Below are 27661 nucleotides of genomic sequence, written 5' to 3' on the forward strand. Positions count from 1 at the left end.
TCAACAGAGTCTCACTAAATTGCTTAGGTCCTTGTTAAATTGCTGAGGCTGGTTTGAAGTCCTGCCTCAGCCTCCCAAGCCATTGGGATTACAGGCACTGGGGCACTCTTTGGAACTAAATGTTATCTTTAAGTTGGGGATGTATCAGTTCCAATTCACCTCCTGGTGAAGAAGACTGAAGGTCTTATCTTCTGCTAAAGCTCTGGTGGTACTGGGGACTACCCCTCTACTGCCACCCGCTTGCTCTATCCCTGCTATAGACTAGCAGATGCATTAGCTCAGGCACTTATGGCCTCCCAGCTTTTGGGACCTGGGAATTGCATCCCCCTCAACCCCTGCCCCGCCCCCTTCTTTTTGAAGATCTGCCTTGCATCAAAAAGTTATTCTACTTTAACAGTCCTAGGGATTTTAGGGCATCTTAATCAGCTATATTGCTAGAAAAAGAAATCATCACCAATAAAATAGAATAAGCTTTAATTGTGGTCCTTTGGTTGTTTCTGCTTCTCAGTGGTGACTGTGTTGACCTGGGGTTCCTGGGGTTTTAAACTTCTGTTCTGCCCTAATCTTCACAAACTGTACATATGAATCCACATCATCAAGTATGGATACTAATCTGTAAGCAAGCTCTTGGGAAGTGAGAAGGTGGGCCTCCTCTCAACTTCTGTGTCCTGGCAGAGAGCAATACAATGTCACAGGTCAAAGCAGGCACTTTGGTGCTATCTACAAGTGGTCTTTATCTACAAGTGGTCTCTAGTCCCAATTCTGTCACTAAGCTAGATGAAAAGCCACAGATTAATGGTTTTCTAAATTTTAGCCTTTTCAGACATAAAATTGGGATGAGATAGAGTTTCATTCAATGTTAGGGTACATGTATCTGAGGCCCTGGGTTAATTCCCAACACACACACACACACACACACACACACACACACAATAGTATATGTTTTATCTGATGATCATACTAAGTAATAAATAGACACTAGATATAAAGGGCTCATTATACAGAGTGGTAGCACTTAGTACCTGCCACCAATGAACAGTAAGTATTCTTATTATTCATTCACCTCCTGGGAAATGAAAAGCAGTGATACCACATTTCTGAGCTCTCTTGCTAATCAGTTCTGTTGTCCAGCATCCTCTCTTGTTCCTCTGCCATCTGAGTCTTTCTAAGGTTAAGTTCTACAAGGATGTAGGGTGGTGTTTTCTGGGAAGAACCTTGAGTCCAGATCTGTGGCTTTGCTGCTTGCTGGCTGTGAGCATGCAGAAGCCTCTCCAAGATTCATTCTTCTTTGTTGTAAAAGAGAGATATTAACCCTTTGCACATAGGGAGATTGTTAAGAGCGTATAAAAGTTTGGCATATGGCCACCATTCAAGTTTTCCTTTTTTTTTTTTTCTTCCTTTTTGTTTTGGTACCAGGGATTGAACCCAGAGTCACTCAACCACTAAGCCACATCCCCAGTACTCTTTTGTATTTTATTTAGAGACAGGGTCTCACTGAGTTGCTTAGTGCCTCACCGTTGCTAAGGCTGGCTTTGAACTCGCAACCTCCTGTCTCACCCTCCCAAGCCACTGTGATTATAGGCGTGCGCCACTGCGCCCAGCTTTACCATTCAGTTTTCTTTCTTTCTTTTTTTTTTATTTATATATGATATCGGAATGCATTACAATTCTTATTACACATATAGAGCACAATTTTTCATGTCTCTGGTTGTATACAAAGTATATTCATACCAATTCGTGTCTTCATACATGTACTTTGAATAATAATGATCATCATGTTCCACCATCATTTCTAACCCCATGCCCCCTCCCTTCCCCTCCAATCCCTCTGCCCCATCCAGAGTTCCTCTATTCCTCCTATGTTCCCTCTCCCTATCCTACTATGAATCAGCCTCCTTATACCAGCAGATAATACCATTCAACTTTCTGTAATTCTAAATCCAAGTGAATACTGACAGTGAGCCCTTTGCAAGCAGGACCTGTGCATTCCTCATACATGTGCAGCACCTGTGCAGCCCCTGCTCAGCAAGCACTGGTGAGATGAGATGAACAAAACCAGGCAGAAGAAATTAGGCCCCAAGATTGCAGGGCGGGATATAGTGGCGCAACCTTGAGGACAGTGACTCCACATGCAACCCCAGGAAGTCAGAGCCTGAGTATTTATGTTTTAGTGGCTTTCTTGTGTGTGTGTGTGTGTGTCTGAGAATAGGGACATTGTCTCCATCAGTTTTACTTTCCCAAAGGGGGCAGAACAGGCCCTGCACAAAGGACCAGTCAGTGATGTTGAATTCCCGACTCAAGGACTGCCCCAGGGTGGGTGGAAAGTTGAGTCACTGTTCCATTGATGATAAGGGAAAGGCCTGAGCTCTCTTCCAGCCTAGGAGTTGGTGAAGGGGTTGGGTGGTTTTTGAAAGAGCTGAATTAATTCTGTCCCTACTTTGCATAAGAATCTTGCTGTTGATGTTTTAATAGGAGGGGAAAATACAGACTTGGAGGGTAAAGAGATTCTTCCTCCCTTAGTGAACCAAGAGTTAGTTTCACTTGGGCAGTAGCCAGAATGGTTCACAAAATCGGGATCAACTAACTTGGACGTAGATTGGAACTACATAAATAGTTGGCAACATACATCAGTTGCTCAGTTTTTCTTACTTTGTAATGTCTGTACATTTACCTCCGTTTGGATATCTCCTCCTTACCCTTGTGACAGCCACCATGTACTCTTGTACTCTCCTGCATCACCTCAACTTCTGCACACGATTGGTGTTAAGGAGCCTATTTTTATTTTTATTTTTAGTATTAGGGATTGAATTTAGGGCACTCTGTCACTAAGCTATATCCCAGCCCTTTTTAGTTTTTACTTTTAGACAAGGTGTTGCTAAGTTGCTGAGGTAGGCCTCTAACCTCAATCCCAAAGTTGGCTGCATACCCATTTTTATAGATTAGAAACTGAAGGTCAAAGAAACCAAAGAATTTGTCCCAGGATAGACATCATCATGTAGGGGCCATTGACCTCAAAGATGGCTCTATCTATTGTATCATGTCTTGTTTCTGCTCCTTGTGATCATATGACATGTACTATGGAGATTTGTGGTCCAGCTAGTCCTCAACATCTGACTAACAAATGATAGGAGCTCAAGGAATTCATTTCCTTCTGTCAAGGAAAAAAAAATAAAGATGAAATAGCCTTGGTTGGGTATACTTTAAATGGAGTCAGGAGGGCCAGTTGTAGTGGTGTATGCCTATAATCCTCCCAGTGACTTGAGAGGCTGAGGCAGGAAGATCCTCAAGTTCCAGTTTAGCCTCAGCAATTTAACAAGACTGTCTCAAAGAAAAAGAAAAGAAAAGAAATAAAAAGGACTAGGGATGTATTTCAGTAATAAAGCACCTCTGGGTTCAATCCTCAATACCCAGAAAAGAAAAAAAAAAGTGGAGGCCATTGTTAAACAGATCTCAATAGTAGGCATTGAGCCTTTATCCTGGTAAACCTGAAACAACCTGATTTTAACCCATCAGCTATATTTCTATTGTTCTGTTTCCCTGCCCACCCTCCTTACTGAGAAAGTGATTTGGAAACAACCAAACCATTCTTGTTCTTCATTTCTCATTTTCTGGGTCCTTCTTTGTATATAAAACCAAACTCTTCTGTTCAGCCCACTGGAACATATATCTGTTTTCTGGAATGAAGTGTTGTTGATTCTAGAATTGCAAAATAAAACGAATTTAGATTTGTTATAATTTTGGCACCTACCAACCCTCATTTTATATAGATGAGGAAACCAAGCCCATCCTTACTTTTGAGACATTGTTAACCTCTACTGACCTCCAGTACAGTGGACCTCTTTCTCTAAACTATTGAGAGACTGAGACCACACCCAATCCCTTTCTTTCTTTTCTTTTCTTTCTTTTTTTTTTTTTATTTTGGTACTGGGGATTTAACCCAGGGATGCTTTACCACTGACCCACATCCCCAGCCCTTCTTATGTTTTTTTATTTTGAGACAGGTTCTCACTAGTTGCATAGGGTCTTGCTTAAATGCCAAGGCTGGCTTTGAACTGGTGATGCTCCTGCTTCAGCCTCCTGAGTCACTGAAATTACAGGTGTGCATTACCGTGCCCAGCTAAGCCCAGTCCCTTTCTTACTAAACAGTTTTAACTTCTGCCAGCACCAATCTAATTCCTTACTAAAAAATGATGTAATTTTTTAACCCACTTGTGGTTAAAAACTATAAAGATAGCCGCTATTTTATAACATTTGGAACATACTTTCAACTGTCTTTCTGGATTGCAATTCTAGTCAGCCCCCAATAAATATAATTTTATTTGTTTTCAACTGTGTTGATTTATTCTCAGTGAATTCTCCCTTGAGGCTTGGCATCTTCATTGAGAATTAGCTGATTTTGCACCTGAGTTGTGTTGGGTGCTGTTAACTCAAGTTTTCAATAGACCTTATGCTAACTTCCTTTGGATTAACTCCTGGTATTCAAGAATGCTTCCTCATTTCTATGATTATTTGTCCACTCTATGTTGAGAATACTTTCCTTCTTCCCAGAGAACTCAAGTAAGGACAATTTCTTTGGGTGACACTCTCCACAAAGACCCACGATAGGTTTTTGGCAAAAAGTGGGAGGGGGGAAGGCTGGGTAGGAAGAGTGGCTTAGAAAGAATGTCTTTACATAATTTTCTCTTTAAAGAGCTGCAGATAGTTTTCTGACATCTCATTAACCTGGATCATTTTGGGGACTTCCAGGGCTAGGACACCCTGACTCTATATGTGGACCAGATAAAAAGATCTTTTTGCTTCCTTCTATGGCTTCCTAGAAACCATTTTTCTCTGTGCGAGTGAGTGTTCTGCTCAACAATCACTATTAATGCTTAATTCAGGGACAGAATTCCATGGATGACTTATTTTTTCTCTATATGAATACCAGGCCAAAAAGTATCTAAGGAGACTTTGCCCTTGAACTTAATGCTTTAAAATGTAATTAGCAATTCAAAACCTTGTTCCACATGAATTTGCTGACTGAAGTTTTGTTAAAAAGTTTTAGAAGCTGGGTGGCTTGGCATATGCCTGTAGCCCTAGATACTTGGGAGGCCAAGGTGGGACAATCACTTGAGCCCAGGAGTATAAGGTCAGTCTGGGCAACATAGTGAAACCCTATCTTAAAAAAAAAAAAAGGTCATTGAGACCAGACTTTGAGACTATTACAAGAAATTGTTTGAAGAAGCCAAACCAATCCAACATCAGTAATCCCATGGAGGTAGTAGGGACCTTGGTGGTTTTCAAGTTCATACTTTATTAAAATGAGAAGCATTATGGGACTCCCAGGAGGACTAATATTTCAGCCTCTGATTCTAGCAATCCATAAGAATGTATAAAATCTAGATGGGCTCTGGTTCCATCCCTAGCACCACAACAAAAACAATGAAAAATTTCCAGGACTTAGAGTTCAGTTAAATTCACATTAGTTAAACAGATTTATTAAAATCTTGCATTTGGGGGGAGGAGGATGGAGAATGTGAGCTCATATAGGTATGTACAGTTGGATAGGAGGAATGATTACTAATGTTGTGTAGCACAGTAGGGTAACTGCAGTTGACAGCAATTAATTGTATCTTTCATTTAGCTAATGGAAAGATTTTGAATATTCCCAACACAAAGAAATGATGTATTTAAGGTGATGGGTATGCATTTACACTATACCTCATAAATATGTACAATTGTGAGTCAATTAAAAAAAAAAAACTCTTGTATTAGGTAAAACCAGTTACTGTCCTTAATAAACCCCAAAGTTTGAATGACATGACATGACGGATGTTGATTTCTCATGTGAAGTCCAGGGGAGGCAGGAGATGGTGGAAGGGAGGGGATTTCCTCACAGTTGTTCAGGAAGCAGGCACAGGGAGGTTTCCCCATGTGACCTCTCCCATTGTGTCAACATTCAACCTGGGGAAGGAGGAAGGGAAAGCAGGGGTGATTTTTTTTTTTTTTTTTTAGGAGAATGCCACAGACTGGTCATGGGGCCCATACTTAGTGGCCCAAACCCACACACATGGCTCCATCTAACTGCAAGATGATGAAAAAATGGGGGGAATGGAGTCCTTGGGCAGATATATTCTGGAGGGGAGCAGGCTCTTGGTAGCTAATAGCTCTCTTTGTCATACACCTGCTGTGTGCATGGCACTGGCTGTCAGGGATCTGACAGTTTTGGCAGTGAGGGTTCACTTCTCTAAAAGAAAATCAATTTACTACCGTTCTCCACACCAGGCTGAGCCCTAGTTCATACCTAGGGTTATTTTCCCAAAATATTGTTTTCTTTCTTTTCTTTTTTTATTTTTTTAAAATTTTTGTTTTAGTTGTAGTTCAACACAATACTTTTATTTTTGTGTGGTGCTGAGGATCGAACCCAGTGCCCTGCATGTGCTAGGTGAGCACTCTACCTCTGAGCCACAACCCCAGCCCCCAAAATATAGTTTTCAATAGTCAACTGCCTTGCTTGAGAACTTCCAGGATGTTCCTGCTGCTGCACCAAAGATACCCTCCTTTGTTTTGTGCTTGGTACCTCATATAAGGTGACTCCTAATTCCCTGTTCATGATGATTTCCCATGTTCCTTGGTTCCTTAATAGGGAATCAATCCTGCCTGTTGTGGAGTGTTTCTTCTCTATATCTGCCCTGCCTTTGCACTTCATATTCTTGAAATCCAATCACGCTCCACAGCATTATGAACCTCCCAAAAGCTCTCCATTTGAACTTCTATCTGGCTAGCTCGGTCCCACATTTTCACAAAAATTGGTCTGGTTCAGTAATCTGATGCCTGTTTCCTCCTTCTTTGGATTTTAGGCTCCTTAAGCAGAGAGAACTAGACTGATTCAACTTATTTTCTTTTAGTTGTAGATTGACACAATACCTTTATTTTATTTTATTTATTTATTTATTATATGTGGTGCTGAGGAGTGAACTCAGGGCCTCACACGTATAGGCGAGCACTCTACCCCTGAGCCACAACCTTAGCCCTCAGCTTCTTTTTATTACTCTGTGCTTTGCTCTTATAACCCATAGGTATTCTGCAACTTTGCATTTTAAACCATACACTGCCCAGCGTCCTCACTTCTGCAGAACAATTCAAAGCTCCCCAGCCTTCTGTGAACACAGGTGTCATCTGGTGGTAGAGATGGGTAATTGCAGTCTGGCAGCAGGAGTTTTCTGAGTGGCTGCATGTTGATCTGTTGTTTCCCTTGTAAGCATCTTTTCTACTGGAAAGCCGGCAATTCACTCCAGCCAGAGCTGAGAGTCATTTCCTTCCTTTGTACCCCCAAAGTGCCTAATATGGATGCAGATTTGCTGGTTACTTTAAAACCAAACCCATCTGCTGCCAGTTTATTCTGTAGTCATCACTGGCCAGTTACGTTATAGATGGTGCTTTTTTTTTTTTAAAGAGAGAGAGAGAGAGAAAGAATTTTTAATATTTATTATTTAGTTTTTGGCGGCCACAACATCCCTGTTTGTATGTGGTGCTGAGGATAGAACCTGGGCCGCACGCATGCCAGGCGAGCACGCCACCGCTTGAGCCACATCCCCAGCCCCATAGATGGTGCTTTCATATATACTTTTTAACTAAAATTTCAACATCTTAGTGCAATAGGCACAGTCATACACTGCATTATGATGTTTTCGTTAACAGCAGACTGCATAAATGTTGATGGTCCCATGAGATTATATGGGAGCTGAAACATTTCCCTTGCCTAGTTATGTCCTAATTGTGATGTAACCATTTACTCATATATGTGTGGATATGCTTGTGTAAACACTCCTACTGCATTGCTGCTTGTATAAAATATGGTTTAAGGACAAGGAAAAACCAAATTTGAAATCCATTTGGCCGCAAAGCCCTTGATTCTAGTTTCTTCCAGGGACTGGTGCCTTCTACTCTGATACAGTAGACTCTAAGCCAGCCAGGAAATTGGATGACAGATGCAGCCTGACCCTTAAGTCTCTGTAGATGTTCGACCCTAGCAGGCTTGGCAGGAAAGGATTATAGCACCCATCATCCTGGAAGCGTCTCTCATCTCCTCTATGTGGTAATGGGCACCCAGAAGCCATTTGGTCAAGTCTTCTTCTGATTCTGGGGCACATTCACAGTATAGAGGTGAGCGATATTTGTTTCATGCTCTATGGTTTACACAGTGCTATTTTAAACACAGCTAAGCCTTTGCAATGACTCTATGAGGTGCGCAAGTTCTCATATCTAATTTACACACGAGTAAGAAGATCAAATGTTAAATAATTAGATAAAGGGGTCATTTTCATTTTATTAAGTAGGAAAACTATTCTCCAACCCAGCTCTTCGGATGCAGGTCCTGTCCTCACTAAACTAAGATGTATTCCACAAAATTAGCTCGGTGGTCACATACCACACTGTAGAATAACCTACCCCTGGAGGTAAAGACTCCTTTGCTCCTCCCCACTGACCTGCCATCCCATGTTCTTTCTCTTTTACTCTCTCTTATATCTATTGAGTGCATATTAAATCCTAGACAGTGTCTTTAGGTGCTGGGTATGTAAGAATTAACAAAACAGACTCAAACCATGTAGCTTATTTTCTAGTGAGAGAAGAGAAAAAATAAAATGGATAGTAAATTAAACAGTATGGCACTCGTTATTGTGAGATATAGAAAGTCCTGTGGTTCATTTTCAGAATATAATACTCACCTTTAATTGAACGTAATTGTTTCTATTTTAATTATAGCCCTTTCCTTTGCCCATCTGAATTTTAAAATTAGCCTATCCATAGATTGTGCCCCTGAGTCCTCTAATCAGGGTGAAGAGCAGACCTGTGTTAGGTATATAAATAGCCACATCCCCAACCCTATTTTATATTTTATTTGGAGACAAGGCCTTCCTGAGTTGCTTACTTTTGCTGAGGCTAGCTTTGAAATCGATCCTCTTTTCTTAGCCTCCTGAGCTGCTGGGATTACAGGCATGCACCACAGTACCCAGCTACCCACCCACTTTTGAGTACATGTTTGATTTCTTGTAGCTCCTCAGTATTTCTAACTTTATGATTAAAGCTATTTTTCTTTTTCTCAGGTACTTGTCCAATTAAGAAGGCAAAAACAAAGTGAGATCTAAAAGTAAAATGTTGAGACATAGGAAGTGGAGTGATCTTTTTCATATCTTTGTATCTGACCTTATCTGTCTCCTTTCAAATGCCAGCACAGCCCCTCTTTCTAGCTTCCTCTTGCTAGAAGGTTCCAATCTGAGCTCTTGGGGCTGAGCAAGCCTTGCAGCCTCTACTTCTCCAGCTCCATCTCACCCTCAGGTCCTATGAGGTCTTTATGCCTGAGATAGGTTATTTCCCCAAGGATTGACCCTACCACAGTCAGACCCAGGCCAGGGTCTTTGACCCCATTCAGCCTTCAGATCCAAGTTCCACAGCTTTTTCCTCAGAAACCATCAGCCTTCCCCATTCCCCACCACACCTGACTTCAGGTCCCTGTTGTACTTCTTCTTTAGCTCTGATCACAGCTGCAAATCCATTCTTACTCATGTTATTTGACAAACGATAATCACTCCCACCAGATGTTGACTACTGGGTAGAGATTTTAAGAGATCTATTTGCGTAACTCCAATCCAGACCCTGAGGCCCAGTGTACCCTGCCAGTGTGTGTGTAACTTGGCTTAAGAGAGGCGGGGGCCAGGGAGTCCCCAAATAGTATTCTTTGAGCTTTTGGGGGTGGGAACATTTGTTGGTTATTTGTCGTGCTGTCTTGTCTATTTACTTAGAACTGAAACTTTGAATTGAAAAGCCAAGTCAAGCTTGAGTTTTGTATATATATAGAGGCTTGTGTGCTATTGGCAGGGTATTGTTGTTTGTTTTGCTAGAGAAACAGAAATAGATGGATGAAAGAGGAGACAGAGAGAGAATAAAGGAAAGAGTAAGGGTATTGGATTGGGGGGGCACACTGCTCAGAGGGGGCAGGGAAGGAGCTGTGGTAAAACCATGATACCATGGTGTCCTCTGAGTCTCTGAAGTCCCCACACCTTTTCCTGATCTGGTTTCCTCACTCTTAGGAAATCCCTTGAAACTTCCTTCACTAAGAAGAAAGGAGATCCAATGAGGCTCCTTGACTTCTTTTTTCCCCTAAATCTTTTTATATCTTCCCTAGTTACCTTGATCTGCTTTAATTGGATTGGACCTTCTTTTTCCCAAGTTGTGTTCCCTTGCTCTGGCTCTGAATCCCATTCATTCCTTGCTCCTTAGGTCTCTTACTTCATGCTTAATTACTACTTCTTTCCCTCTCACACCTTTCACTTAGTTTCTTATTTTAGCATATGCTTATATTGAAATATCTTCCATCCTCACTGACCAACAGGATGGATCATCTTTGCATGGAACCACCAGGGTTGTGTTCCTAGCCTATCGTAAGGAATTTTGCCCTCCTCAGCTTTTCAAAATTGTATGCTTAGGGGCTGGGATTCTAGCTCAGTGTCAGAGTATTTGCCTAGCATGTGTGAGGCACTGGGTTTCAATCCTCAGAGCCACATAAAAATAAATAAATATCATAAAGATATTATATCTTGGGCTGGGGATGTGGCTCAAGCGGTAGCGTGCTCGCCTGGCATGCGTGCGACCTGGGTTCGGTCCTCAGCACCACATACAAACAAAGATGTTGTGTCCGCTGAAAACTGAAAAATAAATATTGAAATTCTCTCTCTCTCTCTTTAAAAAAAAGATGTTATATCCATCTACAACTGAAAATAAAAATCATTTGCTAAATGCCTCTAGTATCCAGCTCCTCCATATGCCCATTGTCTTGATGCTGTGACTTCTATACCCACATCTATCCTCCCTTCTGAGACCCAGGCCTCAGGCCCCAAGCACAGTCTTCCTACTGGGAGTTACCACAGTGCACATCTCAAGGCAAGCAGTACCACAGTCCTCCACAGTGTCTTGCAAACTTATAAAGGAAATAATCCTCTCATTTGAGCTTCGAAGGTCACTGGAATCACAGGTATGTGTCACTGTGCTGGAATTCTAATGACTTTTGTTGTGTGTATGTAGTTATCAACATCTTTCCAGTGGCCCAGGCTAAATCATCATTCCTCCATCTATCTCTCCTACCTAATTCATTTTTTTTCCTCATATGTTTATTGGTGTGTTATAGTTGTACATAATGGTGGGATTTGTTGTTACATATCCGTACATGCACTCAATGTAACAATGTAATTTGGTCAATATAATTCCTCAGTATTTCTCATTCCATTCCCTTCTCCCTCACCCTTGTCCCTTTTCTCTACTAATCTCCCTTCAATTTTCATGAGATCTCTCTCACACCCATTTCTTTTTTTCCTCTCTTGCTTCCATTATGCTATTATGTTAAGTTTGGCTTAACATAATATTCTCAGGTTCCAACCATTTTCCTGCAAATGGTATAATTTCATTCTCCTTCACAAATGACTAAAATTCCATTATGTATACACTCACATACACACACACACACACACATTCCATTTTCTTTATCCATTTATTAATTGACAGACACCTAGCCTGGGCCTATAATTTGGCTATTGTTAATTGTGTTGCTATAAACATGGGTATGCATATATCACTATGTATGATACCTTTGTAAATTCTTTAGGCTAAGTATCAAGGGACTGTATAGCTGGGTCATATGGTGGTTTCATTTTTAGACTATTGAGGAAATTTCATACTGATTTCCATAGTAGTTGTACTAATTTACAATCCCACTAATAGGGTAAAAATGGTCCTTTTTCTCCACATCCTCTCCAGCATTTATTATCATTTGCATTCTTGGTGGCTGCCATTTTGACTGGAGTGAGATGAAATCTCAGGGTAGTTTGGATTTGCATTTCCCTAGTTGCTAATGATATTGAACATTTTTCATATATTTGCTGGCCACTTGTATTTATTCTAGAAGTGTCTCCTTAGTTCATTTTACCCACTTATTAATTGGGTTATTTTTTAACATTGAGGTTTTTGAGTTGTTTATATATTCCGGATATTAATCCCTGTCAGAAGAGTAGCTAGCCAAGATATTCTCCCATTCTGTATGTTCTCTTTTCACTCTCTTAATTGTTTCCTTTGCTGTGTAGAAGGAAACAATTATTCAATTTGATGCAATCTCATTTATTAACTCTTGGCTTTATTTTCTGAGCTTTAGGAGTCCTACTGAGAAAGTCATTGCCTGTGCATATAGGTTGCAGTGTTGACCCTTCATTTGCTTCTAGAACTTGCATAGTTTCTGGTCTAATTCCTAGGTCTTTGATGCATTTTGAGTTGATTTTTGTGTAGGGTGAGAGATAAGGATCTAGTCTCATTATCCTACATATGGATAACCAGTTTTCCCAGAATTGTTTGTTAAAAAGGCTCTCTTTTCTCCAATGTATGTTTTTGGTATCTTTGTCATGGACCAGGGGAGTGTATCTGAGTAGGTTTTTCTCTGTGTCTTCTATTCTATGCCATTGGTCTATGTATCCATTTTATTTCAGTCCCAGGCAGTTTTTGTTATTATAGCTCTGTAGTATAATTTGTAGTGAGGTATTGTGATGCCTCCAGCATTGCTTTTATTGTTTAGAATTGATTTCCCTATTTTGGTTCTTTTATTTTTCCAAATAAATTTAGTACAGTTTTTTTCTATTTCTGTGAATAAAATTTTTATTATTTTCATGGGAAATACATTTAGTATTGTATTGATTTTGGTAATATGGCTATCTAAACAATATTAATTGTGCTTATCCATGAACATGGGAGTCTTTCTATTTTCGGTTGCTTTCTTCAGTGTTCTATAGTTTTGATTGTAGAGGCCTTTCACCTCCTTGGGTAGATTTATCTGTAGGCATTTTTTTTTTAGGTTATTGTGAATGGGATTGTTTTCCTGATTTATTTCTCAGCAGATTCCCTATTGATGTATGAGAAAGCTATTGAATTTTGTACATTGATTCTATAGCCTGCTACTTTGCTGAATTTGTTTATTATCTCTAGCAGTGTTTTGGGTAGAGCTTTTTAGATCTTCATCTTCTAAGTAATGGATGATACCATTTTCCAGTAGTGATGATTTGACTTATTCCTTTTCTATTTTTATCCCTTTTATTTCCTTCTTTTGCCTAAGTGTTGTGGCTAGAATCTCTAGTACTATATTAAACAGGAGTGGTAAGAGTGGACATCCTCATCTTGTTATGTATGCATTTTAGAGAAAATGCTTTCACGTTTTCCCCACTCATTGTGAGGCTGGCTTTGGATTTCTTGAATATAGGTATTATAATGTTGAAGTAAGTTCCTTCTATCCTTGGTTTCTTTGGTGTTTTTAGGATGAATGGATACTGAATTTTGTTGAAGGCTTTCTCTTCATCTATTGAGATGACGAAGTGAATTTTGTCCTTAAATCTCTTTATGTGGGGAATTACATGTTTGGATTTGTGTGTGTTAAACTATTCTTGCAATGTTGAGATTAAACCAAGTTGGTCATGATGTATAATCTTTTTAATATGTTGTTGAATACAATTAGCTAATGTTTTGTTAAGGATTCTTGCATCTAAGTTCATCAGGGATATTGGTATGTAGTTTTCTTTCTTTGTTGTGTCCTTATGTGGATGAATATGATGCTGGCTTTGTGGAATGAGTTTAGAAGTGTTCTATCCATTTCTATTTCATAGAATCATTTGAGGAGCATTAGCATTAGTTCTTCTTGAAACATCTGGTAGAATTCAGGTGAGAATCCATGTGGTCCAGGGGGTTTCTTTGTTGGAAATCTTTTTTTTTTTCCCATACTGGGGATTGAACGCAGGAGTTCTTAACCAGTGAGACACATCCCAAGCCCGTTTATATTTTATTTAGAGAAAGGGCCTTGCTGAGTTACCTAAGGCCTTGCTAAATTGTGAGGTTAGCTTTGAACTCGTGATACTCCTGCCTCAGCCTACTGAACTGCTAGGAGTACAGGGATGTGCCACCATGCTCAGCTTTAATTACTGCTTCTATCTCACTGCTAGTTATTGGTCTGTCTAGATTTTCTGTTTTCTTCATTTAATTTTGGCCAGTCATATGTAGCTATAAATGTGTCCATTTCTCTAGGTTTTCCCCTTTATTATTTAAAATAGTGCTTAATGATTCTCTAGATTTCTGTGATGTCTGGAGTGAATTCCTTCTTTTTCTTTTCTAATTTTATTAATTTGGATCTTCAATCTTTTTCTTTTTTGTTCATTCTTTTTTTATACTTATTTTTTCTTTTTAGATATACATGACAGTATTATGTAATTTTGCTTATTAACCTTCTTCTTTAGTCTGACTGAGGCTTTATTAATCATGTTTTTCAAAGAACCAATTCCTCATTTCTTTGATTTTTTTTAAAAAATTCTCTACTTTGTTGACTTCAACTTTGATCTTAATTATTTCCTGTCTTCTACCTGTTTTGGAATTGGCTTATCCTTTTTCAAGGGCTTTGAGATGCATTATTAAGTTGTTTACTTGGGTCTTTCTGATTTTCTCATGTAGGCATTCATAGCCATAAACTTTCCTCTAAGAAACCACCTCAGAGTGTTCCAGAATTTGGTATGTAGCATCACCATTATCATTTGATTCTAAGAATTTTAAAATTTCTCTCTTGATTTTTTTCTAATACCATTCACCATTGAAAAGTGTATTATTCAATCTCCACATGTTTATGTAGTTTCTGTAGGTTTTTTTTTAAAATAGTGCTTTCTAATTTCTTTTCACTATGATCAGGTAAGATGCAAGAATGATACTTTTTTAAAAATTCTATTCGCTAAGAGTAGCTTTGTGACATAAAATATAGTCTTTTTTGGAGAAAGTTCCATGAGTACCTAAGAAGAAAATAAATTTGACTGTTTTAGGATGAAACAAATAGACATTTAAAGATGTCTGTTAAGTCCATTTCATTTATAATATTTTATAGGTCTGAATTTATGTCTGGATGACTTATCTAATGGTGAAAGAGGTATGTTGAAATCATCCAGTATTATTGCACTGGGATCTATCTGAGTCTTTGAGTAGTGTCTGTTTTATGTAATTAGGTACACCAATATTTGGGGTATAAATATTCACTATTGTTATATCTTCTTGTTGGATTGTTCACCTTGTCAATATGGAGTTACCTTCTTTGTCTTTTCTGATTAATTTTGGCTTCTGATTAATTTTGGATATGATAGTATCTACTTCTGCTTGTTTTCAGGCTCCATTTTCATGGTGTATCAATTTTCATCCTTTTACTTTCAGCCTGTGGGCTGAACCATGTATTTATTTATCTAGCAGTGAGGACAGATGGATATGTTTTTGGGTTGTGCTTTAAGGCTTAATGGTGATGGGGATGAGATTTCTAGGCCACCTGAGGTCAGCATCATCTACCTGAGGCTACTGGGCAGCAGTTTGAATGCAGAAGGAGCTGCATTGGGACCCAGGGCAGCCAGTAGACAGAATTCTCAGGGCTTTTTTTTTCCTACCTGAAGTTGGGGTGATGGTTGTTCTGTCTAGGCCAGGCCTTGCAGTTACTAAAAGAACAGGATTAAATACCTTCACAGAGAGCACTGATGGACATTTATTTTCTTTCGAGGTGCTGGAGTTCAAATTCAGGATCTTGTACATGCAAGGTAAATACCACTGAGCTACAATTCTAGCCCCAGTAATGACACTTCTGAGAGGGTCACATCAACCAGAAAGGTGGAGAGCTGTTGGTGGTCCACAGAGCCTCTACCCCTCACCCTCTGGGCATGACCTAGAAGGCTATAGACTCCAATGGAAGTGTGTCCACCTCTCTGTGGCATGGAGCTCTGAATTGTAGGATCTCATAGATAGAGGATGCCTTTAGGGCCCACAGCCCAGCAACAGTCTGCTCCAGGCAGGTATATTTCACAGAGATCCCTCCCTCTCTCATAAAGGTCTGGTGACAGACCCACAGCATTGGGGATCACTTCAATACATATTTCTACTCATTCCCTGTGGGCTCCTCTTCCTAATAGAGCCAGGTGACCTCTTCTGGCCAAGACTGTGCATGTGGCTCTCTTCTTGCCCTTTCCACTCACCTCACTAGTTGTAAAGCTCTTTCTCCCTGTTGTAGCCAACACGCTCTGTGCACATCTGAAGTCTGGGTCAGCTCAGCCCCTTCTTGACTGTTCTTCAGGGTTCTGGCTAGTTTGATGCCTCGCAGTTCTGAGTGCCTCCCTCTGTTGAGTTTGTTCACAAGGTTGACTCTTCCCTCTACATTGTCTTCTGGGGAGCTCCTGTGTCCTGGTGTGGCCTCCAGTGTGACTGTGTAATCTTTATGTAGAAGTTATATCCCTATGACAACCATATTCACAAAGGATTTTGGGGTCACATGATATCCAGTACCTGTTAAATAATGAGCTCTGGGTGTATATATGTGAGTCTATTGTATTTTTGTGTGTATGTGGATGTGTGTCTGTGTAGTCTCCAGTTGCACACATGAGATAGCATATGGGAATGTATGAACATTTGGATGAGTATGTGTGTCTTTGTGTGTGTGTGTGTGTGTGTCTGTAAGTTTGCATGAGTGTGGGTTTTCAAATGGGTCTGGGTATGATCGTAGGTGAATGATGCACATGCTCTTTTCTGAGGAGCTGAGGCTAGGGTCCACATGGCATAAATCACTAAACTGGGACTCAAACACAGGTGGAAACAGAAAGAAGCAATCAGGACAAGGGTGGGAGGAGCATGTTAGGCACAAGGCCTCTCTCTCTCTCTCTCTCTCTCTCTGTGTGTGTGTGTGTGAGAGAGAGAGAGAGAGAGAGGAGAGAGAGAGAGAGAGAGAGAGAGAGAGAGAGAGAGAGAAAGTGGCTCTACCTGGGACCAGGCAGCAGAGGAAAGGAAGTTCCAGGAGAGAACTTAGGTGCGTGAGAAAAGTGAGGGTGTCTAGGGGCAGAGAGATGTGGTCTAACTTTAGGCCCTGCCTGTGCTTAGGGAGTCTCCTCTAGCATTGGAGGTTCTGTGGTATTCAGGAGATCCGGCCTTTTTGATATCACCTGCCCCTCTGTTGTTTAGGAGGTTGGCTTGAGCTGTGACAGAATAATGGCTACTTGGGCTCCTATGTGACTTTGGAGACTCCAGCAGAGAGGTGAGATGGAGGGTGGGGCATGGGTGTGCTGTGCTGTACCTATATCCTCATAGCACCACATCCAGAACTTTCTACCCTGGTAACAAGCACTCTGAGTAACATTTTAGGGATATTCGCCTGGACAATAGGACATACTGATCAGTGCATGAGTGAGAAGATGATTAAAGCAAGCATTGATTTCCTCAACCCATGTAACTTTATTTTTCCCCAAAGGACCAAAGAAGAACTCAGCACATCCCAAGGTTCAGGTTCTGACAGTAATTCAGGTGTCCTCAATGGGAGCACATCATAAACCAGTACAGGCCCTAGCCTTAGGTGCTTATTTCTTTCTACCAGGAGGCCCCAGTCACATTTTTGGTGGAGAAGGCAGCTCCTGAAGATGCTCTCCTAAGTGTCCCATGTGACTCAGGGCCCTCCAGGCTGGCACTGGAAGCTGGCTCTCTCCTACATTGGAGCCACTGTTGGCTGCCTGGAGGAGCAGGGACAGTTCCCACTCCAGTTCCTCAATCTGCTGAGCCAAGTGGATTCTCCTGGCTTCCAGTACCAAGGCCTGCTCATTCTTCAGGGCCCAGGGACAAGGCCTTTCTCTGCCTGAGCTGCTCACCTCCAGGGGGTTAAATCTGTATTCTTCACCAGGAAGGATGCTGGGAGCCACCTAGATAGGACAGGAATGGGATGAGGAAAGGTAACCAGAGAATCCTCTGTTTCTTCTGTCCTGAGCTATGACCCTTCATCACAATGATGCTCTCTGGGCACCAACATTTCCCTCACTTGGGAAGGTGCCCAGAGATTCCTCCAGGGACTGCAATTACCTCATAGAGAGATGATGTCCCCGTTTTTTTTTTTTTTTTTTTTTTTTTTGCCATGTGAGAGTACAACAGTTAATTATGCAGTGCCCTGAGTAACATTTTAGGGATATTGCAACCTTGTGTTTAATAATTTGGAAATGTTACTAAATAATTAAACCTTACTGTATGTTATAGTCCCTCAGCTTAGCCTGTTTCTTTCTCAGGTCCAGGGATATCTATCTATCTATCTATCTATCTATCTATCTATCTATTTTTGGTACCAGGGATTTAACTCAGGGGCACTTGACCACTGAGCCATATTCCCAGCCCTATTTTGTATTTTATTTAGATCCAGGGTCTCACTGAGTTGCTAAGCAACTCGCTATTGCTGAGGCTGGCTATGAACTTGTGATCCTCCTGCCTTAGCCTCCCAAGCCTCTGGGATTACAGGCATGCACCACCGCTCCTGGCAGTAATTCCAAGGATTTTTATAGTGAAAGTTTCTGTAAGAATGAAGCTCTTCTGTCCTTTTGTCCTCACTGAGTCACTATCTTCTGACCCTGAATGTGGCCAAGAATAAAGATGGGGATCTGTGCTTCCTCCCTCTATGGTGAAGATGGCTTCCAAGATGACTGTAGGCAAGGGAGGGGAGTTTAGTGAGGAACTGACTCTTTTGCTCAGAAAAAATTATATTGTGCTCAATACAGACTCACTGCATGATTATGTGCATCTCTCATCTTATTTCCCTGGAGCCTTCCCTACATCTATATGTTCAGAGACCCGCAACCAGGGTAGGGGCATCTGAATGGAATATGTATCTTATTGAAAGATTCTAGTTCCAGGAGCAGGTGCTATTAAGCAATATCTACAACAGGTATTTTTATTGCTTCTTTTACAATCTTTCTAGCTGTGAATTTTCTTGAGACCTATACCTTAAGCTGATGGCATTATCTTCCTTGTCTTTGCTCCTGCTCTTAGTCTTCTTGCTTTAGCCTTCTATTTGCCACACTACACAGCACATGACTAAGGCTGCTGGATATTCTGGTCAGAGCTAGCAATCCTCTTTGTGGAAGGGGCCTTGACCCTGAGGGCCCCACCACGAATATCTCAGGAGCAGAGACATTCCTCCACTGGGCTTACCACGAAGGTTTTGCCTTCCTCTGGAGGCAATTGGTCTGACTTGTCCTCCTTCTTCTGGAGTTCCAAGGCTTGAGTAGTGAGCTGGAAGAACTCCTCATTCAGATCATCCAATGTATCTTCTATCTGCTGTGTCTTTCTCTAGGAATAGAGGCACAGGGTTTCTTTCTTTTCTTTTCTTTTCTCTCTCTCTCTCTCTCTCTCTCTTTGAGGCACAGTTTCAGTATGTGGCCTAGGCTGGCCTTGAACTCATGGGTTTAAGCAATTTCCTGCCACAGTTCATGAGTATCTAGGAGTCCAGATATGTGCCTCTATGCCTGCCAAAGGACTTTCTTTTTTTTTTTTTTTTGGTGCTTGGATTAAACCTAGGTCCTAGTATATGCAAGGCAATTTCACTACCACTGAGGCATATCCCCAGTCAGGCTCTTTATCAATTTTACTTTTATTCAAATTTTCTTAAAAATTGCTTGCACTCCTGCTTCAGGACAGGCTATAGGACCAGTGCTGGACACACAGCATCAACATCAGGTGCTGCTCTCAGAGAGCTCAGAACCTGATGAGTTGAACCAGACTTACAGTCCAGCACAGTGAAGTAGTAAAGTCTGATGTGGAGGGATGCATTAGAAATGTAGGAGCAAAAATCAGGATACCTACTCAGGTAAATGAAGCCAGGGAGAGCTTTCTGGAAGAGAAAACATTTTAATTGAATCTTAAAGAATTGAGAAGAGGTTACTGGAGGAATTAGAGTGGAAGATAGAAGAAACCTTCTTCTAGGCAGAGGGAACTACATATGGGAAAAGCCAGAGATATAAAAGAACATAGGTAAAATTAATCTATCTGGCTGTCCATGCATCCATATATGCATGCTTGCATCCATCCATTCATCGTTCTACATATCTATCTATACTTCCATCTATTCCATTTAGCTACTCACTCTCACATCTATCTATTCTTTGATATTTCCATCCATTCACCCCACCTCCTATCATTCATCTTTCCATCCACCCATATACATACCTATTCAGCTATTTTGGTTTGGATCTCCAAATGCTCATGTGTTGAAGGTATGGTCTCCAGTGTAACAGTTTTCAGAGGAGGACTTTTAGGAAATGAAGGCTCTGACCTCATCAATGGATTAATCCTTTGATGGGTTTATAGCTGATAACATTATTAGTAGGTAACTGTAGGAGGTAAGATCTGGTTGAAGGGAGTGGGTCTTTGGGGGTGTGATCTTGGGGACTATATCTTGTGCCCAGACTTCCCCCACTGTCTCTGCTTTCTGGCTGTCATGAAGTGAGCAGTATTGCTCACTATGAAGTACTTCCACTATGAATACTTCCACTATGTAGTACTTCCTCACCACAGGCTCAGAAACAATGGAGCCAGCTGACAATGGACTGAAGCCTCTGAAACTGTGAGCCCAAATTAAATCCTTCCTTCATTAAGTAGTTTTTCTTGATATTTTTTCAGTGACAAAAATCTAACATACTTGCCTGTTCCCCTCCCAACCATACATTCATCTATTTTGCTATCCCTCTGCTCATTCATCCAGTTCCCTATCCATCCATCTATCTAGCCATCTACCCATCCATTCATTCACATACTCTTACATCCATCCATCCATCCATCCATCCACTTACCTATCTTCCCATCTACCCATCCATCTGCCATTTTTTCATCCATTCACACATAAGTAATAAAGAAACACTTATTGAGCACTCAATATGTATCAAGCCAGTGATTGGATTTGGGAATCCATCAGTGAACTTCCACAGACTTTGCAGTCTATCAATAAAGGCAGGCACAAAGGCAAGGAATTACATGTGACAAATGATACCCCAAGTGGATGTTCAGGTTGCTATGTTCAGTTTGGCAGTAGCATGAACTTTGTTTGGAAAAGTGGAAGAAGAAAATCCTGGAAAAATGGGTGGTTAGTGACTGGGGATAGCAGGCCATTCAGAGCCTTGTGTGTTCTTCCTTGACATTGTGGTTAAGAGGTCACTGCATCATTAATTAACCCTGTATTTTCTTGAGAGTTAGAATACCCATCTGAACAAGTGTTTCAGACTCTCAGAGATGATATTTTTATAGATTTGGCTAATGTTGCACAGTGGATTCTGGAAATCTTCTTTAAAAAGGAAGCTAAGTTCACTCTTTACCTTTCTGCCTTTTCTGAAGCTGTCTTGTAATCATGAGTGACCATGAGGATGAATGCCATGCTAAGGGTCATGAATCAGGAAGATAGAGGATTCTGAAATTTGTAGGACATCATGGGTACTGATGATTTTTGCCTTTGAACATGTGTTAAGTTTAAGTGGTCTTCAGGGCATCTCAAGAATATTAACTAATACTCATGTAATACTAGTATTACAATACCTGACTGTATGGTAAACTCAGGCATCAGGGAAAGTCCACATTTGCTCCAAATATTCAATGCAGATAAAATGAAATTACAACTGTGGGTCAGCATGATGACTGACTAGAAGTTCCTGGCAAATTTTCTTTCACAAACAAGAAAAATACACCAGCTATATTATTGGAATTTTTGAGGCAGGGTGCTGGTATGCAGTGGGAAGGTGGCAGAGATGTAACAACTATGGAGATATGCAGAAGGGAAATAAGCCACAGCATCTACCTTCTCATTTTTTAATTTTCTCTGAAACAAGAGAAGCTTGGTGGGGAAAGAGTAAGCAGAGGTGTTCAACAGTCCCCATTAAATCCAGAGATACCTGAAGCATTTGCTGCTGGAGAAGTCTATAGCCTTTGCAGGCCCTGAGTCCAGGTTGAGAGCTTCCAGGTTACCACACTGCTGCATTGCCCCAGAGAAAGAATGTAGCCCACTTGTTACCTCTCCTGCATAGGTTCCTGTTGGACGGTATGATATGCAAACCCTTTCCACCTGGGTTTCTGTGAAGCAGCCAGGCAGCTTCTCCCTGCTGCTTTATGATTCAAACCTTTGAATTTTCCAGGTGGCTGCAACAACATTCCTCGTGGCCCTGAGAAACATCTGGGAATTATGATCTGAGGGATTTGGCATGTAGAAAATTAAGGAAACAGTTAAGTGACCCTAACCACTCTCCTGCTGCCTAGAAGCAGCTAGGTGGCCCAGACCATAACCCATGCCTGTGCAAAGTAGCTAGACAGCATGCCATGAATGTTTCAGTTCACAGAGACACTGGGAAGCAGTCAGGTAGTCCTGACCAACCACCCATGACTTCAGGAAGCAGTCAAGCTTTTTGGTCTGTTGAGATCACCAGGAAGGAGTTGAATAGTCTTGCCCATCCTCTGCAATACCAAGACTCATTTAAATAGACTATTCCAGTAAATCTGGCCTGAAAATGTTGGGCAGTTTACCCTGAGTAGGTGGTCACTGGAGGCCCTGTAATGGTACCTGTGCATCTCTGACACTTATAGAAATCTAACTTACTACCAGGATGCTGCACCACACCAATTGGAACTGAATGGGCTTGACCCATAATCATGCAACTCCTGGAAACTGGAAGTCATCCCATACTCAGAGCACATGCTCAGAGTAGGCCGGCAAACTCTCCCCACCTAAGAGAGCTGCATCCCACCTGACAGTACAATCTCATAAAACCTGAAGTGTAGGCCACTGAGATACCTGCAGTTATTACCAATGTTGATTATAGGTGAAGAGAGTAGTGCAGGAGAAAGTTATTTAATATGAAAGCCACCCTATAACATTGGTAGAGGCAACTGATCTAGTACATACACAATCAACAACATAAGGACACAAGAAACATCAACAGACAAGGTAACATGATTCTAGGCTTTTTTTTCGGGAGAGAAGTTTATTACTGATCTAATATCTTTACTACTTATTAGTCTATTTAGGTTTTCTGTGATCTCATCTTTCATTTTGGGGGGGTTATATATGCCCACAAATTTGTCAATTTTAAGAATGGAAAAAAATGTTGATATTTTCTATTTTTCTCAACTACTTTTTATGTATTCCATAGGTTTTGTTAAGTTGTGTTTTTACTTTCATTAATTTCAAGAAATTTTTAATTCCCTTTTTATTTCTTCACTGATTCACAGAAGATAATGTTAACTCCCATATATTTGTAAAATAGTATAGTTTGCAACTGATGAGTGAAGTGGTCTGCAAATGTCTTCATTTCACTCAGACCCTTCACTTCATTCACATTCAGACCATTTCACTGAACAGTTGCAGAATATACTTTCTTCTCATTAGTAAATGGATGCACACCAAAAAGTCTCAGCAAATTAAAAAAATGAAATTATAGTATGTACATTTTCTGACTACAATAGAATAAAACTAGATATTTATAAAAAGAGGAACTTTAGAAATTTTACAAATATTAACAATTTTTTCTATTTTTAAAATTAACAAACCTTTAGCTATTCTAAGACACAAAAAAGAGATACTCCAACAAATAAAGTCAGAGATAAAAAGAAGACATTAAAATTGATACCACATAAATAAAAGGGTCATTACTGAGTAAACAATTATACATCAAAAAAAGAAAATGAAAACCTAGAAGAAATGGATAAATTTCTGGTCATGTATAACCCCCCCCCCCAAAATTGAAAGATAATAGAAAACCTAAACAGACCAATAATAAGTAAGGATATTAAATCAGAAATAAACTTCTCTCCCTAAAGAAAAGCCTAGGACTGGAAGTCTTTACTCTTGAATCTTAGCAGTTCTTTAAAGAACTGAGATCAATTCTTCTCAAATTTTACCAAAATATTCAGAGAGGGGAACACTTCTTAACTCATTCTGTAAAGCCATCATTATCTTGATACCAAAACCAGATGAGGACACAACGAAAGAAGAAAATAAGAGACCAATACCTCTGATGAACATAGATGCAAAAACCTTTAAAACATACTAGCAAACTGAATTTTAGTAGCACGATCCAAATGGATTGTTTCAGTAATCTGTCTAGAAGGATTATATGTCATGATCAAAAAGGATTTATCCAGGGATGCAAGAATGGCTTGACATATGCAAATCATTAAGTGTAACCATATGAAAAGAATAAAGGATTAAAAAACCCTATGATCAAGATGGAGGAGTAGAGGAGATACCGTCTCTGGCTGCTTTGTGCATGAATCTGAGAAAGCTATCAGGTGGCTTCTCCATGGGGTTTTGCCTTGATAGAATACAACACCTCAAAGCATGTGACAGGACCCCATACAGTGGATTTTCACAGAATCCACTAGAGCTGCGAACACTGAGCAGAACTCAGAGCTTCTATGTTCTGGTAAGAGTCCAGACTCTACTCCCAAAGCCCACAGTTTGAGCACCCACAGGACTCTCAAGCGGGGGAGCAGAAACACCAAATCAGCACCTCTGCAGAGCAGCAGAACTCCAGACTACACTCTGCTCCCACGCAGGTCACCGGACTGTGTTCTAGCCACAGCACAAAGACATCCCAGCTCCCCCCATCTCACCAGACACCCTGATGTGGGAAACAGATGGACTCCATCTTGGAAAACCTTTCTTGCCATCTTTTGGTGGGCGTGGCTACCGGCACAGTTCTGCTACTGAACAGAACTTTGCATGAAAAAATAGAACTTTAAGAAGTGAGTCACCAGAATAAAATAATTGCATAAGCCCCCCTTTTTTCATTCTCTCTTTTTTCTCTTTCTTTCTTTCCTTTTTATTTTTTTCCTCCCTCTCTTCCTCTTTCAACCTCCTAATTTTTACTATTTTTACTTCTTGTAATTTTCTAAATACATACATGTGTTTGTTTTTATGCATTCTACTGTCCTCCCACATACTTGTCTACCCTAAATTACCTTCTGTCAATTCCCCTGCTACTAACCCTCTTCATTAGAGTTCTCCTCCAAATTTCCTAAGTTATATTAACCCCGTACCTTCACATCTTTCCCCTTTAACATAACGTCAAACACCTGACCCCCAGTTCTCTGTCCGCCACCAGAAACTGTACACCTTTTATGAAACTACTGATTATATTTTAAATAAAATTAAATTCAACATTTTTAGACACTGAGACTAACTATAAATGTCTTAATAACAATAATTATAGGTGATGTATTGTTGATATTGGGAACTATCAACAGTGTCCTTCCCCACAAAGAAAGGGATCTTGGAACTATATAAGAGCACTACAAATCTATAGGGTAAAAACAATAACACACCAGTCCCACAGAGTGGGAAAGAAATGCGAGAAACATGAAAAGACAAGGGAATAAAGTACCACAAACAATTCAAGACAACACATCATTAGAAGAATTAACAGAAACAATAGAAAAAATGACAGGAAAGATTTCAAGATTTACATGATTCAGATGTTTTGGAATCTCAAAAAAGACATTAGACAACAAATATAGACAGTGAAAGATCACTTTGACAATGAGCTACATAAACAAATCCAAGAAGAAAAAGATCACCTCTACAGGGAGATAGAGGTTATTAAAAAAAATAGAAATCCTTGAAATGAAATAAATAATAAACCAAATTAAAAACACAAATGAGAAAAAACCATATGATCATCTCAATAGATGCACCAAAAAACATTCAATAAAAATCAGTATCACTTCATGATTAAAAACTCTAAAAAATTAGGTATAGAAGAAATGAATCTTGAGGTTGTACATAACATACTCACAGCCTATCTCATGCTGAAGGAGAAAAACTGGGATTGTTTTCTCTAAATTACACACACAACAAGGATTTCCACTTTTACACTCCTATTCAATATCATATGGTAAGTAAAGGGTATCCAAAGAGAAAAAAATGAAGGGTATCCAAATAGGAAAAGAGAATATCAAATTATCCCTGTTTGCAAATGACATGATTTATAGATAGCAAAGCTCAAAGGTTCACCAAAAAGCTGTTACAGCAGATACACAAATTCAGTAGAGTTGTAGAATATAAAATCAACATATAAATATCAGTACCTTATTTAGACACCAACAATAAAATTTCTAAGAAATCATGAAAGCAATTCCATTCACAATAGATATTAAACACACACCTAGGGATAAATTAAACCAAAGATGTGAATGATCTCTACAATGAAAATTGTAAAACACTGATGAAAGAAATTGAAGAGGACACAAAAAAGTGGAAAGATTCCACCATGTTAATGGATTGAAATAATTAATATAGATAAAATTTCCATATTACTTAAAGCAATGTGCAGATTCAATGCAACTTTTATCAAAGTAACCATGACATTCTTCAGATAAATGGACTAAACACAGCTAAAATTTGCACAGAACCACAAAAGACTGAATAGTTGGAAGGGCTTGGAGTTTGGTTATAGGAACAGAGAATAAGGACAAAATTCCTTTAGCCTGAACTCTGACCAGGGTGGGATGTGGGGAGGGGTAACAAAAAAGAAAGAGGTAAAGCCCATAGCCTACTTTCTTAACATTTGGAAAGAAAAGAAGACCAAGTTAAAATGGGACAGGAGCACCAAAGACTGTGGAGATTCCAGTTTAACCCAAAAATTGTATACTGAAAGCTGTGCCAGGCAGGGCAGCCACAGCTTTCCAGCCTCCCTAGAAGAAATTAAATCAACACACCTTCTTCCCACTTTCAGATAGTAACAAGTAAAACCTGAGGGGATACCTCAAAAATGAATTGTTTCAGTAATTTGTCTAGATCACTGAAATTGTATAGGAAATTATAGAAGGATCTCTGTTAACTGAAAGTTATTGAGATGCTTTTCCCTTACGTCAGACAAGGGAAAAGTGGTGGATCTAATCTTAGACATAATCACTCCTGGGGAGTGCTAGCCTCAACCCAACACTCCCCATAGCCTCTGTGGGAGCTCAGGCAAAGAAGGAACCACTGATATCCTATCCTCATCATGGGTAAAACCCTGGTGAGCTGAACTAGTCAGGGTGAAGGCTTTTGTGCCACGGAGGCCCACAGAGAACCTGAACCTACAGGCCCTGAAGTTGCAGAGAGCCACCAGAACAGATTAGATAGTGCTTCTCTATAGAAGTCTCAGTGGAGGGGACTGGGTACCCACAATTCACGACCACAGATAGTAGAAGCTCAGGCAGGCCAACTGATACTCTATCCCAGTTACAAGGAAGGTACCCCAGTGATCTATATCAACAAAGGTGGAGGTTTTTGTGCCACAGAGCACCACAGAGAACCCACAGTCACAGGTTCTACATTTGCAGTCACCAAGCTTGATGCTACTTTAAAGGCCCTGTGGAGGGCACTGGGCACACAGTGCCCCATAACAGCATGACATCCTTGAGCTCTGCATCCTGTTCCCCTTTGTCCAACAGAAACAGTGAGCAGACATAGCATGGACACTATACGTATGTAAGCTCAGGCCCCTTGGCCGATGAACAAGAACTGGCTGGCAAGAAGTCCATAGCAAACAGGGAAATAGCTTCTGTGCCCCAGAACCTCTAGGAGTATTTACAGCTGTAAATCCCAGAGTTGCCAGTTAATTCAACTTATATAATATATATAAACTATCTATAGCAGAGAATCTTGTGCATACACAACAGCAGTACATCCCACTAGGGGACTTACAGAAGAGCAGCACATCACGGTCACCAGCCACTGATCAGTGTGCTCAGATATAAGCTCCCTGACCTGAGACCTGTATATTCCAGAGGGTGGCAACCCCATATGGCACCCACAGCCCCC

This window comes from Marmota marmota, unplaced genomic scaffold (genome assembly GCF_001458135.2).
Source record: "Marmota marmota marmota unplaced genomic scaffold, marMar, whole genome shotgun sequence".
Lineage (NCBI taxonomy): Eukaryota > Metazoa > Chordata > Mammalia > Rodentia > Sciuridae > Marmota > Marmota marmota.